We start from the raw sequence: 12,664 nt of genomic DNA on the forward strand, positions 1-12,664 counted from the left end.
TATTTTAAAGTTTGAATAAAAAATCTATTAATCTGTGTTTAGACTAAAAATTTTTAAGAAAACCACAAATATACCATTGACATGCACATGTGTGTAAAACTGTAGGCTTTTTATAACAATATATTAAAAAATAGATTAAACTCTATTTTATCAGTGCTCAAATTAGTATGTAATTGAACCTTGACTTCTCTCAGAAAGCACATGACTTGATATGTGTAGAATCATTTCGTGTAAGTGTTCTGTGATTAAAACAGGAAAACCACATACATGCTGAAATCTCATTTTGGTAGTTTTTGTAAGAGTCGTTTCAACATAAAAACAGGCATTTTGAGAACAGCTATATTTTCACTTTTTACCTACACTGAATAATCAGTCAGTTTGCTTCCGGAAGAAATTTACAGACTGACTTTGTATGAATTTTCTCTCTCTCTTGCTCTCTAAATTTAGTTTATTTCAGTCTTGTTATGTAATCTGTTCTTATGTACCTGAGCAGTTCTGAAAGTTCAAGGAACTAGTTTTAGGATACCAAATGACTTTTTTCTTTGATATTCATTGAAATAGCTTCTGGAGGGGGTGTGAAATTGCAACCTTGAGGATCATTTTAATTCAATATTGACATTCTAGAAAACTTACTTTTGTTGAGGCTTGTGGCTCCATCTGCCAGTGGACTGTTGATTCCCTAAAGGAGGGCATGGTGAGAATTGATTCTCCTTTTCTCTTTTGATTATAAGAGTGTTTAATATTTTTTCTCACTGAATATTGAAATTTGGACATCCAGAATTCACACACTGTGATTTTTCTCAATAAAAAGTTCTTAGGGTAAAATATTCCTGTCAGTTAAGTGTTCTTAAGGCAAAAATTTCAAAGAACTTTGAAATTCTGATTAGCCTTCCTAGGGGCAAAAGTTTTTCAGAAAAAATATCCTGTCCTCACATTTCTGGGTCAGAAGCACTGCGGTAGTATACCAGACATTAGAAGTGTAAATACAGCTATCAATCAGTTCTAGTTATAAACTGTTGAGCCTATTTACACAGACACTAAATATTTACTAACAGTAGATCTACTACACTTTCTTTTTCTTTGCAGACTCTTTTTGTAATGTTAAACGCAAAAACAAACTAGGAGAACGTTTAAAATATATTGCAGACAACAAAATTAAACTTAAAATTATGTTTGCAGTAAAATATTTAAATATGGCAGTAAAAAAATAGCATTTCAAATTAAAAGAAATATTTAGAAAAGCTACATAAAAGTTATTTTTTGAGTGGACTTTAGAGTTATTTAAGCAAAACAAGAAGTCAATCCGGGAAGAAATGAATGTAATATGGGAAGTAAAAGAAAGTAAATTTCTTAATGAAGTATATGGTTACCTTAATAAGATTTATCAGAGGAAGTGGAAGAATCAGAGGAGAGAAAAAAAGAGGAGAAATTTATCCATAAAATTAAAAACGCCAGAGGATACTGACAATTGACAAGTGCCTGGGAGTGGAAAGCGAAGAAAGTAAGTGTGTGCTAAAGAAAATGTGTGCTTTCTTGTTTGATGGGTATAGATATTGAATTAAAAGTTGCTTCAAGGAAACAGGTAAAGAGACCATTGGTTTGCATTTAGGACAATGCTGGGCTAGACTTTCTATTTAATGGGTATTTTTATACTACTCTGTAGGTGTAAAGTTTAACATGTATCAATAAGTTTTTGAGCACTGAAGATACAAATAATTTCTTTCTGGTAGAACAGATATCACAAAAGATTATGGTTTATGGTCTTTTCAAACTATGTTCTATAAATCAGAATTTCATTTAATAATTAAACTTTCAAAAAGTGATGGCTGATGCTTCACTTTGCTCTCTCAGTATTGTGCAAAATTTCTCCTTTGACCAATTCTAACCTAGATGCATATAGGAAAGAAGATTCTGTAGAATATCTTTCTAACCTATGTAAGTTAATATCATCATTTAACTTCATATTATTCTCAAAAAAATAGCTTCACATTTTTTTTCCATTTTCAATATAAATGTAGTTTGTTCATTTTTATCTAGGATTGCACTTCCTGGAGTATCCATAATTAATATTTAACTATAGAGTCATGTTACCATTTATTAATTTAAACCATTTTTTAACAAATGCCCTGTGTACTTTGAAGTGATTTATATTAAAATATAGACAATATTGGCTTTATTCAGCTAAATTCTGTAGCTTAAAATAATTACCTGGTCATTTAACTAGGTAGGTTGTGAATGAACTGTATGCTTTGTGCAACAAACACAACAATCAGTTAATTATAACATTTCTAAATAAAATGTTATTCAACATCATTGTTCATTAAGGAAATGTAAATTAAGCCACAAGACACTAATTCATAACCACTAGCATGGCTATTGGGGACTTCTCTGGTGACACAACAGTTAAGAATCCACCTGCCAATGCAGGGAACACGGATTTGATCCCTGGTCCAGGAAGATACCACATGCTGCAGAGCAACTAAGACTATGCGCCACAACTACTGAAGCCCGGGCACTCTAGGGCCCGTGCTCCACAACAAGAAAAGCCACTGCAATGAGAAGCCCACACACAGCAATGAAGACCCAATGTGGCCAAAAATAATTAATTAAAAACAAACCCCCAAAATTCAAAAAGATAAGCAATAACACATGTTGGCAAGGATGTGGAGAAACCATAATACTTATTCATTGATAATAGGAGTATAAAATGCTGTGACCAGTATGGAAAATAGTTTAGCAGTTTCTCCAAAAGCTAAAAATAAAACTAGTATGGATCCAATAACTCCATTCTTAGGTATCTGTCAAAGACAAATAGAAACATTTGTTTACAAAAAGACTTGTATGTTTATAGAAGTCTTAATATTCATAATAGGGAAAAGGAGTAAACAGCTTCATGTCTATCAGCTGGTTTATGGTTAAGCAATATGGTATTCCACTGCATGGAACACTATTAAAAGAAAAGTACTGACGTATACTGCGTCATGGATGAACCTCAAAACATATGATGCCAAGTAAAAGAAGCTGGACGCGTGATCATATATTCTGTGAATCCATTTATAGGAAATCTCCAAAAAACGCAAGAAAGAGACAGAAAGTAGATTAGAGGTTGCATGAATGTGTGATGAAAGCAAGAATTGACTGTAAATAAATAAGATGAATGAAAATATGCTTAAACTAACTTATACGGTGCAATCACTCAGGAAAGTAAGTAAAAATTCTTAATTGTCCACAAGAAATATTTAATGGTATAATATTTAAAATATACCTCAAAAAAGTTGTTTAAAAAAGAATTAAAAGATTATGAATATTTTCATAATATTCATATTCTAGAATATTTTCATGTTGTGTCTCATTTTCTTCTTAAGAGCAGCTGCCTCAAGATGGAAATGTCAAAATTTTGAAGAAAAATAAAACTATATTTCTATAATCAACACTCATTATTACACCTAAGTAATTTGCTACATTATTTACAGATTAATAAGAAAACACCATGGCATCACACTTAAATGAAAACAAAGCAAAACAAAAGCCCTCCAACAATACTACAATATTAATATTGAAAATTGTTGAATCTTATTGTGTATAAATTATATATATATATATTTTTTTCTTTTTTTTCGGTACGCGGGCCTCTCACTGTTGTGGCCTCTCCCACTGCGGAGCACAGGCTCCAGACGCGCAGGCTCAGCGGCCATGGCTCACGGGCCCAGCTGCTCTGCGATATGTGGGATCTTCCCGGACCGGGGCACGAACCCGTGTTCCCTGCATCGGCAGGCAGACTCTCAACCACTGCAGCACCAGAGAAGCCCTAAATTATATCTTTATAAAGATGGTAAAAAATGCCAAAAAAAAAAATCATCTAACACAGCAGTCCCCAACATTTTTGGCACCAGAGACTGGTTTCGTGGAAGAAAATTTTTCCACGGATGGGTGTGTGTGAGGGTGGGGAATGGTTCAGGCGGTAATGCAAGCAATGGGGAGCGATGGGGAGTGGCAGATGAAGCTTCGCTCGCTTGCTCACCGCTCACCTCCTGTTGTGTGGCCCCGCTCCTAATAGGCCACAGACTGGTACCTGTCTGTGGCCTGGGGGTTGGGGACTCCTGATCTAACAGATAGATATATACTAACAGATTATACAAGAAACTTCCAAATATCAACAAGAACAAAAGCATGTAACTCCAAAGAAAATAGGCAAAGATTATGAACAGACAGGTCACAGATAGAAAACTCTGAATAGTTAACAAGTATGTGGAGATATACTAAATATGGCTAAATACCCAAGAAATACATTTTAAAACAACTGTAAGTTTAAAGTTTATATGGATCAGATTGTCCAAATTAAATGAAATGTATTATATGATCATGTGAAATGTTAACAAGAAAAAAGGAAAAGGGAGGAGCCTTCATTATCTGAGGACAGTATGTATAAGCTGGAGCAGTCCCTATATAAAGTAATTACAAATAACTTAGATAAATCATGAATGTATGTGAGAAGTGTATCACTAGTCGTAAGCATGAATGTTAATCTCTATATTGTTTTGTGTTTACAAAGAACTGAAGCTACCTTGAAGACTATCACAGGGGAGAGGAAAAACATAAAATATGGTAGTTGAACACAGGAAGTATGCAGAATTTGGATGCAATAGTCTATAAACACAGATAACATAGGGCATTGTCAAACACCTGAAAGAAAATAAGGTCTATAGCACCACAAATTCATTTATATAAGTTGAATTATCTGCACAGGTTAAATACTATATATTTATCTGAATGCTTACTTATTTGTTGAGACCCAGAGTAGGCCACCCCAAAATGTGCCTCAATGGCATATTTATTATTTTTTAATTAAAATTACTTAAGAAATGGCCAATGAAAGAGGAACACTCTGGTGCTCCTTTCTGTCTCTTTGAAAGCAGGAAATAAATCTGTCATGTGAAAGGTACACTCCCTGCATCTGGAGGTAGAAGAGCACCCTTATCTCCAAAGAGGAAATTCGGAGCCAAGAAGCCTGTTTAAACAAACCTTGTGGCTTCTTTAATTTATGCCCCAAGTCCAAATTCTGTTTAGATTCTTCACCACTTGAGCAACCAAAATCTAAGTTTCTTTGTCCTGTCAATTCCTCAAAAAATTATTGTTTCTCTGTATAATAAGTATAAAAGCTGCCTGCTTTGGCCACTTCTTAAGTCTCATTTCCCTGTGCATGAATTAAAATTTGTTTCTTTTTTTTCTTGTTCATCGGTCTTGTGTCAATTTTATTATTATTCTAGCCACAGAAACTCAAGAGGGGTAGAGAAGTAAATTTCCCCCTTCCCAACACATTCAACAATATGTATTAAATATGTTAGTATATTGTCAGTATGATGAAGGATGGCAAATAAAAGTAACTAAGTATCATTATTAGTTTTATTATTGCTGCAGTAAAAATGTACCAACATTTAGCAGCTTTAAACAATGCTCATTTATTATCTCATAAGTTCAGAGGGTTTGACTGGTTCTCACAAAAAGACTAGTGGGATTTGCGTAGGGTCTTGAAAGGCCAAAATCAAAATGTCTGCAGGACTGCATTCCTTACTGGAGTATCTTACGGGGATATTTGCTTTCAGGATCATTCAGTTTGTTGGCAAAATACAGTTCTTTATAGCCATAGGCTTGAAGTCTATTTCTTTCTTGGCTGTTAGTCAGGGGCTATTCTCAGCTTCTAGAGGCTGCTGGCAGTCCCTGACTTCTTTCTTCAAAGTCGGCAATCTGTTGTGTGTTGAGTTCGTCTCATGCTTCTGATCTCTCTGATGTCCCTTTCTGCGGCACTTCTCTGCTTTCCTCACTCACTGCATCTCTCTGACTCCAGTGGGAGAAATGTCTCTGCTTTCAAGGGATCAAGGGATTAGATTGGATCCACTGTGATAATTCAAGATAATCTTTCTATTTTAAGGTCCTTAATTTCATCTGCAAAGTCCCTTTACAGCATAATCAGACTACTGTTTTTTTTGAAAAACCAAGGGACAAGAATCTTGGGTACATCTTTAGAATTCTGCCTATAACAGTAAATGATAAAATAAATAAATTGGAGAGAAGCTGCTTGCAGGAACCAATGTTGAGAGTGTATTGTGGTTTCAATATTAAAAGAAACAAACTAAAACTCTTCACATTTTATCTGGATATTGTAAGATTGTAATTTTAAGGTTTTTTTTAAAAGTAAAATATATTTTAGTGTATACATTTTAATGCAATTAGGAAAATATGGAAAAATACAAGAATAGAATGTAAAATCTATCATCCCATTACTCAGAGATAATAGGGTTAGCACATTGGCCTATCACTTTCTTTTATGGTTTCCCTGTTTCCTGTTTGTTCTTTATCTCTAAACTAACTCTCTCTCTCAACTCTTTCTTTCTTTCTCTCTCTCTCTCTCTCTCTCTCTCTCTCTCTATCTGTCTATCATCTATCATTTATCTAACTATCTGAAACATACATAATTTGATAACCGGGATTTTCAGTATATTGAAAACACTTATTTTGGCATTAGCTATTTCTTGAAGTTATCTTTTTTAGGAAGTACACAGCAGTTCATTGAATAGCTAGATCTTATGTTTTAAGGTTAAGCACTCATTTATGAGTTTTTGTTACCCAGTCTTTACTGGCGATTGCAATAGTTCAATTGAAAAAATTGGAATATAAATGGTAGATCTGGGGACTTCCCTGGTGGTCTAGAGGTTAAGACTTCATGCGTCCACTTCAGGGGGCTCGGGTTCAATCCCTGGTCAAGGAACTAAGATCCCACGTGCCACGTGGTGTGGTCAAAAAAAAAATATATTTGATGAGGTGCCACCTCCAGTCACAGCTTTCTACTATAGGAAGAATGCTTCCTTCCTCTCTATTTATCTTATTATTTATCTTATTATTGGAATAGACTCTTAGTTTCATACATTTTCTATAGACTTACAAGTCATTATGGTCCTCAATTATTTTGGCACTCAAGTTTTCCCAAAATTGAACATGGTGATCGCCTCCAAACTGGCTACTGCAATATGTTTTTAATGAGATAGTTTAATTATTTTGTTGAAACTAAGTTGATACACAAATGTGATGATGGCAATACCTGAGAAAATGCCATGATTTTTTTTTTCATTGTTTCTGAAAATCCTTCATGACAAGACTTTCATACATATTAAAATTGAAAAATACCCTCTAGAAATATTTTAATTTTACTCTCCACAAACAACACTGTATGTTTCCCCCATGATTGATCATACAGGTAAAATAGTATTTCTTCAATATGCAATTATTTATTTACATGAGTAAATATTTTATACGTTCAGAATCCTTTTGGAATAGTTGCATGTAGGCTTTTTCATAATTTCTGTGCTTTCTGTTATTTATATGGAAGACTTGTTAGCTATTCAGCCAAATAGTACCTTAAATCTTCTGATAGATGTAAAGCTTTTCTAAATGTATAAATCAAATTAATGACAAACAAATGATTTTTGGTTTTGACTGGGGTTTTCAAAGTTTTGCAATCCTACCTATTCCCCATGATATCAAAACTTAGTAACTGTCTCAAAATGCATGCAGACTTTATGTTAGCTTGGTCTTCCACTCTTTGGACATATTATGATATACAAATTTACTATTTGTCAAATAAAAATAAGTCAATTTAATATCCAACCCATAGGTTTTAATACCTTAATGAAATAGTAATCAAGATGAAGTACTATAATAAGACACTGGAATCCATCAGATCTGAGCAGATTGCTAACATATTATTTACTCTTAGAAACAAATTGTCCTCCCTAGGCTGTAGTCACCTTATCTAAAAAATAAATGATATTGTGATAAACCGTATGGAAAATAATATTTAAAAAAAGAATATATATATATATATATATATATATGAAACTGAATCACTTTGTTGTACATTAGAAATTAACACAACATTGTAACTCAACTATACTTCAATTATAAAAATTGATAAATGGCAAAAAATGGTAATTGATTTTCCAATTGTTTGAGTTACATATTAATTAAAATTATGTCAGTGCCTAGTGCATAATGGAAATGAAATAATTTCTTCTTGTATATATGTAAAGTAATAAAATAAAATACAGTATACACTTGGTCTGAACCTGAGGCCATGGTTTTGTATATAGAACAGTAATTAGTCATCTTTAAATTAAATTTAGCCTAATTCTATTAGTTTTAGGGAAATTTTTATAAATAAAGTGTGTATTTGCTGAAAAATATTTCCTACCTGACTTGAGTCCTTAACAATATTTTTCCAATATTTATCTAACATTTTTTATTATGTTTTAAAACAATGTATACCATAACATTGAGAAGTTGATAAGCCATTTCTTGAAATTACAATATGGAATTATTATATTGATAAATTGCCAGACATGCATTTACATTGTTATATGCTCTGTTTATATTTATATATTAGAAACTCTTTCAATATAAACCTTTTTCAACATTAATTTTCTTATAATAGTCCTTCTGGAACAGAATATTTTAATATTGTAAAATTGCTATTTTACATAAGGGTGTCCTACTGATAAAGCCATAATTCTAGGTTATAGATTCCCATCTTCATGTAATTTAAAGAAGAGAACATGCTGTGATAAACTTCATTAATTTGTTCCTTTGAGGTCATTTATGTTTGCAGTTTATACAATGAAGGTTATCTTTTAAGCAGAAAGTCTGATAGCTCCTCCTGTAAGCTTGACCTAATTAGAACCTAGAAGACAGTTTTTTTTAAAAATGCCAAATTCTTCTTTAAGCTTGACCCAAACAGTGGCCCATTACTTTAAGTCGACTGTTAAAACCAATAGTGTTAATTCCATGTTGTGACAGGGCCTTTATGCTGCGTAAGTGAAAATGAAGAATACATTAATACAAATCTTCAGTAAAAAGCAAAACTACAAATTTGGTAGTAAATAAATTACTTTATGAATTATGTTATAAAACAGCTATTACAAATAAACATCAATCTGTGAATTGTGGGAGATTAGATTACTTATCTTATATAGTAATTGGTGAGATTAATGAACAAATACCTTTAAGGATATATAATAGTAAGAGTGTACCCAAAATTATTTACTTGTATAAATATTAAGTTTTATATTTATGTCAGTGAATTATGGGAATAATGAGGAGTGATTGTTACTTTGTCTGTCTTATAGGTCCTAAGGTTGGTATATTTATAATGTGATATATTCATTCACAATAACCCTGTAGAACAATTGTAAATATTTATGCACTCAACATAGGAGAACCTCAATACATAAGGCAAATACTAACAGCCATAAGAGGGAAAATTGACAGTAACACATTCATAGTAGGGGACTTTAACAGCCCAATTTCACCAATGGACAGATCATCCAAAATGAAAATAAATAAGGAAACACAAGCTCTAAATGATACATTAAACTAGATGGACTTAATTGATATTTATAGGACACTCCATCCAAAAACAACAGAATACACATTTTTCTCAAGTGCTCATGGAACATTCTCCAGGATAGATCATATCTTGGATCACAAATCAAGCCTTGATAAATTTAATAAAATTGAAATTGTATCAAGTATCTTTTCTGACCACAACACTACAAGACTAGATATCAATTACAGGAAAAGATCTGTAAAAAATACAGACACATGGAGGCTAAACAATACACTACTTAATAACAAAGTGATCACTGATGAAATCAAAGAGGAAATTTAAAAAAACCTAAAAACAAATGACAATGGAGACATGACAATCCAAAACCTATGGGATGTAGCAAAAGCAGTTCTAAGAGGAAAGTTTATAGCAATACAAGCCCACCTTAAGAAACAGGAAACATCATGAATAAACAACCTAACCTTGCACCTAAAGCAATTAGAGAAAGAAGAACAAAAAAAACTCCAAAGTTAGCAGAAGGAAAGAAATCATAAAAATCAGATCAGAAATGAATGAAAAAGAAATGAAGGAAATGATAGCAAAGATCAATAAAACTAAAAGCTAGTTCTTTGAGAAGATAAACAAAATAGATAAACCATTAGCCACACTCATTAAGAAAAAAAGGGAGAAGACTCAAATCAATAGAATTAGAAATGAAAAAGGAGAAGTAACAACTGACACTGCAGAAATACAAAAGATCATGAGAGATTACTACAAGTAACTTTATGCCAATAAAATGGACAAACCAGCAGAAATGGACAAATTCTTAGAAATGCCCAACCTGCCAAGACTAAATCAGGAAGAAATAGAAAATATGAACAGACAAATCACAAGCACTGAAATTGAAACTGTGATTAAAAATCTTCCAACAAACAAAAGTACAGGACCAGGTGGCTTCACAGGCGAATTCTATCAAACATTTAGAGAAGAGGTAACACCTATCCTTCTCAAACTCTTCCAAAATATAGCAGAGGGAGGAACACTCCCAAATTCATTCTATGAGGTCACCATTACCTTAATACCAAAACCAGACAAGGATGTCACAAAGAAAGAAAACTAGACGCCAATATCACTGATGAACATAGATGCAAAAATCCACAACAAAATACTAGCAAACAGAATCCAACAGCACATTAAAAGGATCATACACCATGAGCAAGTACGGTTTATTCCAGGAATACAAGGATTCTTCAATATACGCAAATCAATCAATGTGATACACCATATTAACAAATTGAAGGAGAAAAACCATATGATCATCTCAATAGATGCAGAGAAATCTTTTGACAAAATTCAACACCCATTAATGATAAAAACCCTGCAGAAAGTAGGCACAGAGTGAACTTTCCTCAACATAATAAAGGTCATATACGACAAACCCACAGCCAACATCATCCTCAATGGTGAAAAACTGAAAACATTTCCACTAAGATCAGGAACAAGACAAGGTTGCCCACTCTTACCACTATTATTCAACGTAGTTTTGGAAGTTTTAGCCACAGCAATCAGAGAAGAAAAGGAAATAAAAGGAATCCACATCAGAAAAGAAGAAGTAAAGCTGTCACTGTTTACAGATGACATGATACTATACATAGAGACTCCTAAAGATGCTACCAGAAAACTACTAGAGATAATCAGTGAATTTGGTAAAGTTGCAGGATACAAAATTAATGCACAGAAATCACTGACATTCCTATACACTAATGATGAAAAATCTGAAAGTCAAATCAAGAAAACCCTCCCATTTACCATTGACACAAAAAGAATAAAATATCTAGGAATAAACCTATCTAAGGAGACAAAAGACCTGTATGCAGAAAATTATAAGACACTGATGAAAGAAATGAAAGATGATACAAATAGATGGAGAGATATTCCATGTTCTTGGATTGGAAGAATCAACATTTTGAAAATGACTCTACTACCCAAAGCAATCTACAGATTCAATGCAAACCCTATCAAACTACCACCGGCATTTTTCACAGAACTAGAACAAAAAATTTCATAATTTGTATGGAAACACAAAAGACCCCAAATAGAAAAAGCAATCTTGAGAATGAAAAACGGAGCTGGAGAAATCAGGCTCCCTGACTTCAGACACTACTACAAAGCTACAGTAATTAAGACAATATGATACTGGCACAAAAACAGAAACATAGATCAATGGAACAGGATAGAAAACCCAGAGATAAACCCACACACATATTGTCACCTTATATTTGATAAAGGAGGCAGGAATGTACAGTGGAGAAAGTACAGACTCTTCAATAAATGGTTCTGGGAAAACTGGACAGGTACATGAAAAAGTATGAGATTAGATCTCTCCCTAACACCATACACAGAACTAAGCTCAAAATGGATTAAAGACCTAAATGTAAGGCCAGAAACTATCAAACTCTTAGAGGAAAGCATAGGCAGAACACTCTATGACATAAACCACAGCAAGATCCTTTTTGACCCACCTCTTAGAGAAATGAAAATAAAAACAAAAATAAACAAATGGGACCTAATGAAACTTCAAAGCTTTTGCACAGCAAAGGAAACCATAAACAAGACCAAAAGACAACCCTCAGAATGGGAGAAAATATTTGCAAATGAAGCAACTGACAAAGGATTAATTTCCAAAATTTACAAGCAGCTCATGCAGCTCAATAAGAAAAACACAAACAACCCAATCCAAAAATGGGCAGAAGACCTAAATAGACATTTCTCCAAAGAACATACACAGACTGCCAATAAACACATGAGAGAATGCTCAACATCATTAATCATTAGAGAAATGCAAATCAAAACTACAATGAGATATTGTCTCACACCAGTCAGAATGGCCATCATCAAAAAATCTAGAAACAATAAATGCTGGAGAGGGTGTGGAGAAATGGAAACACTCTTGCACTGTTGGTGGGAATGTGAATTGGTACAGCCACTATGGAGAACAGTATGGAGGTTCCTTAAAAAATTTCAAATAGAACTATGATATGACTCAGCAATCCCACTACTGGGCATATACCCTAAGAAAACCAAAATTCAAAAAGAGTCATGTACCAAAATGTTCATTGCAGCTCTATTTACAATAGCCCGGAGATGGAAACAACCTAAGTGCCCATCATCGGATGAATGGATAAAGAATATGTGGTACATATATACAATGGAATATTACTCAGCCATAAAAAGAAACAAAATTGAGGTATTTGTAATGAGGTGGATAGACCTGGAGTCTGTCATACA

This window comes from Phocoena phocoena, chromosome 4 (genome assembly GCF_963924675.1).
Source record: "Phocoena phocoena chromosome 4, mPhoPho1.1, whole genome shotgun sequence".
Lineage (NCBI taxonomy): Eukaryota > Metazoa > Chordata > Mammalia > Artiodactyla > Phocoenidae > Phocoena > Phocoena phocoena.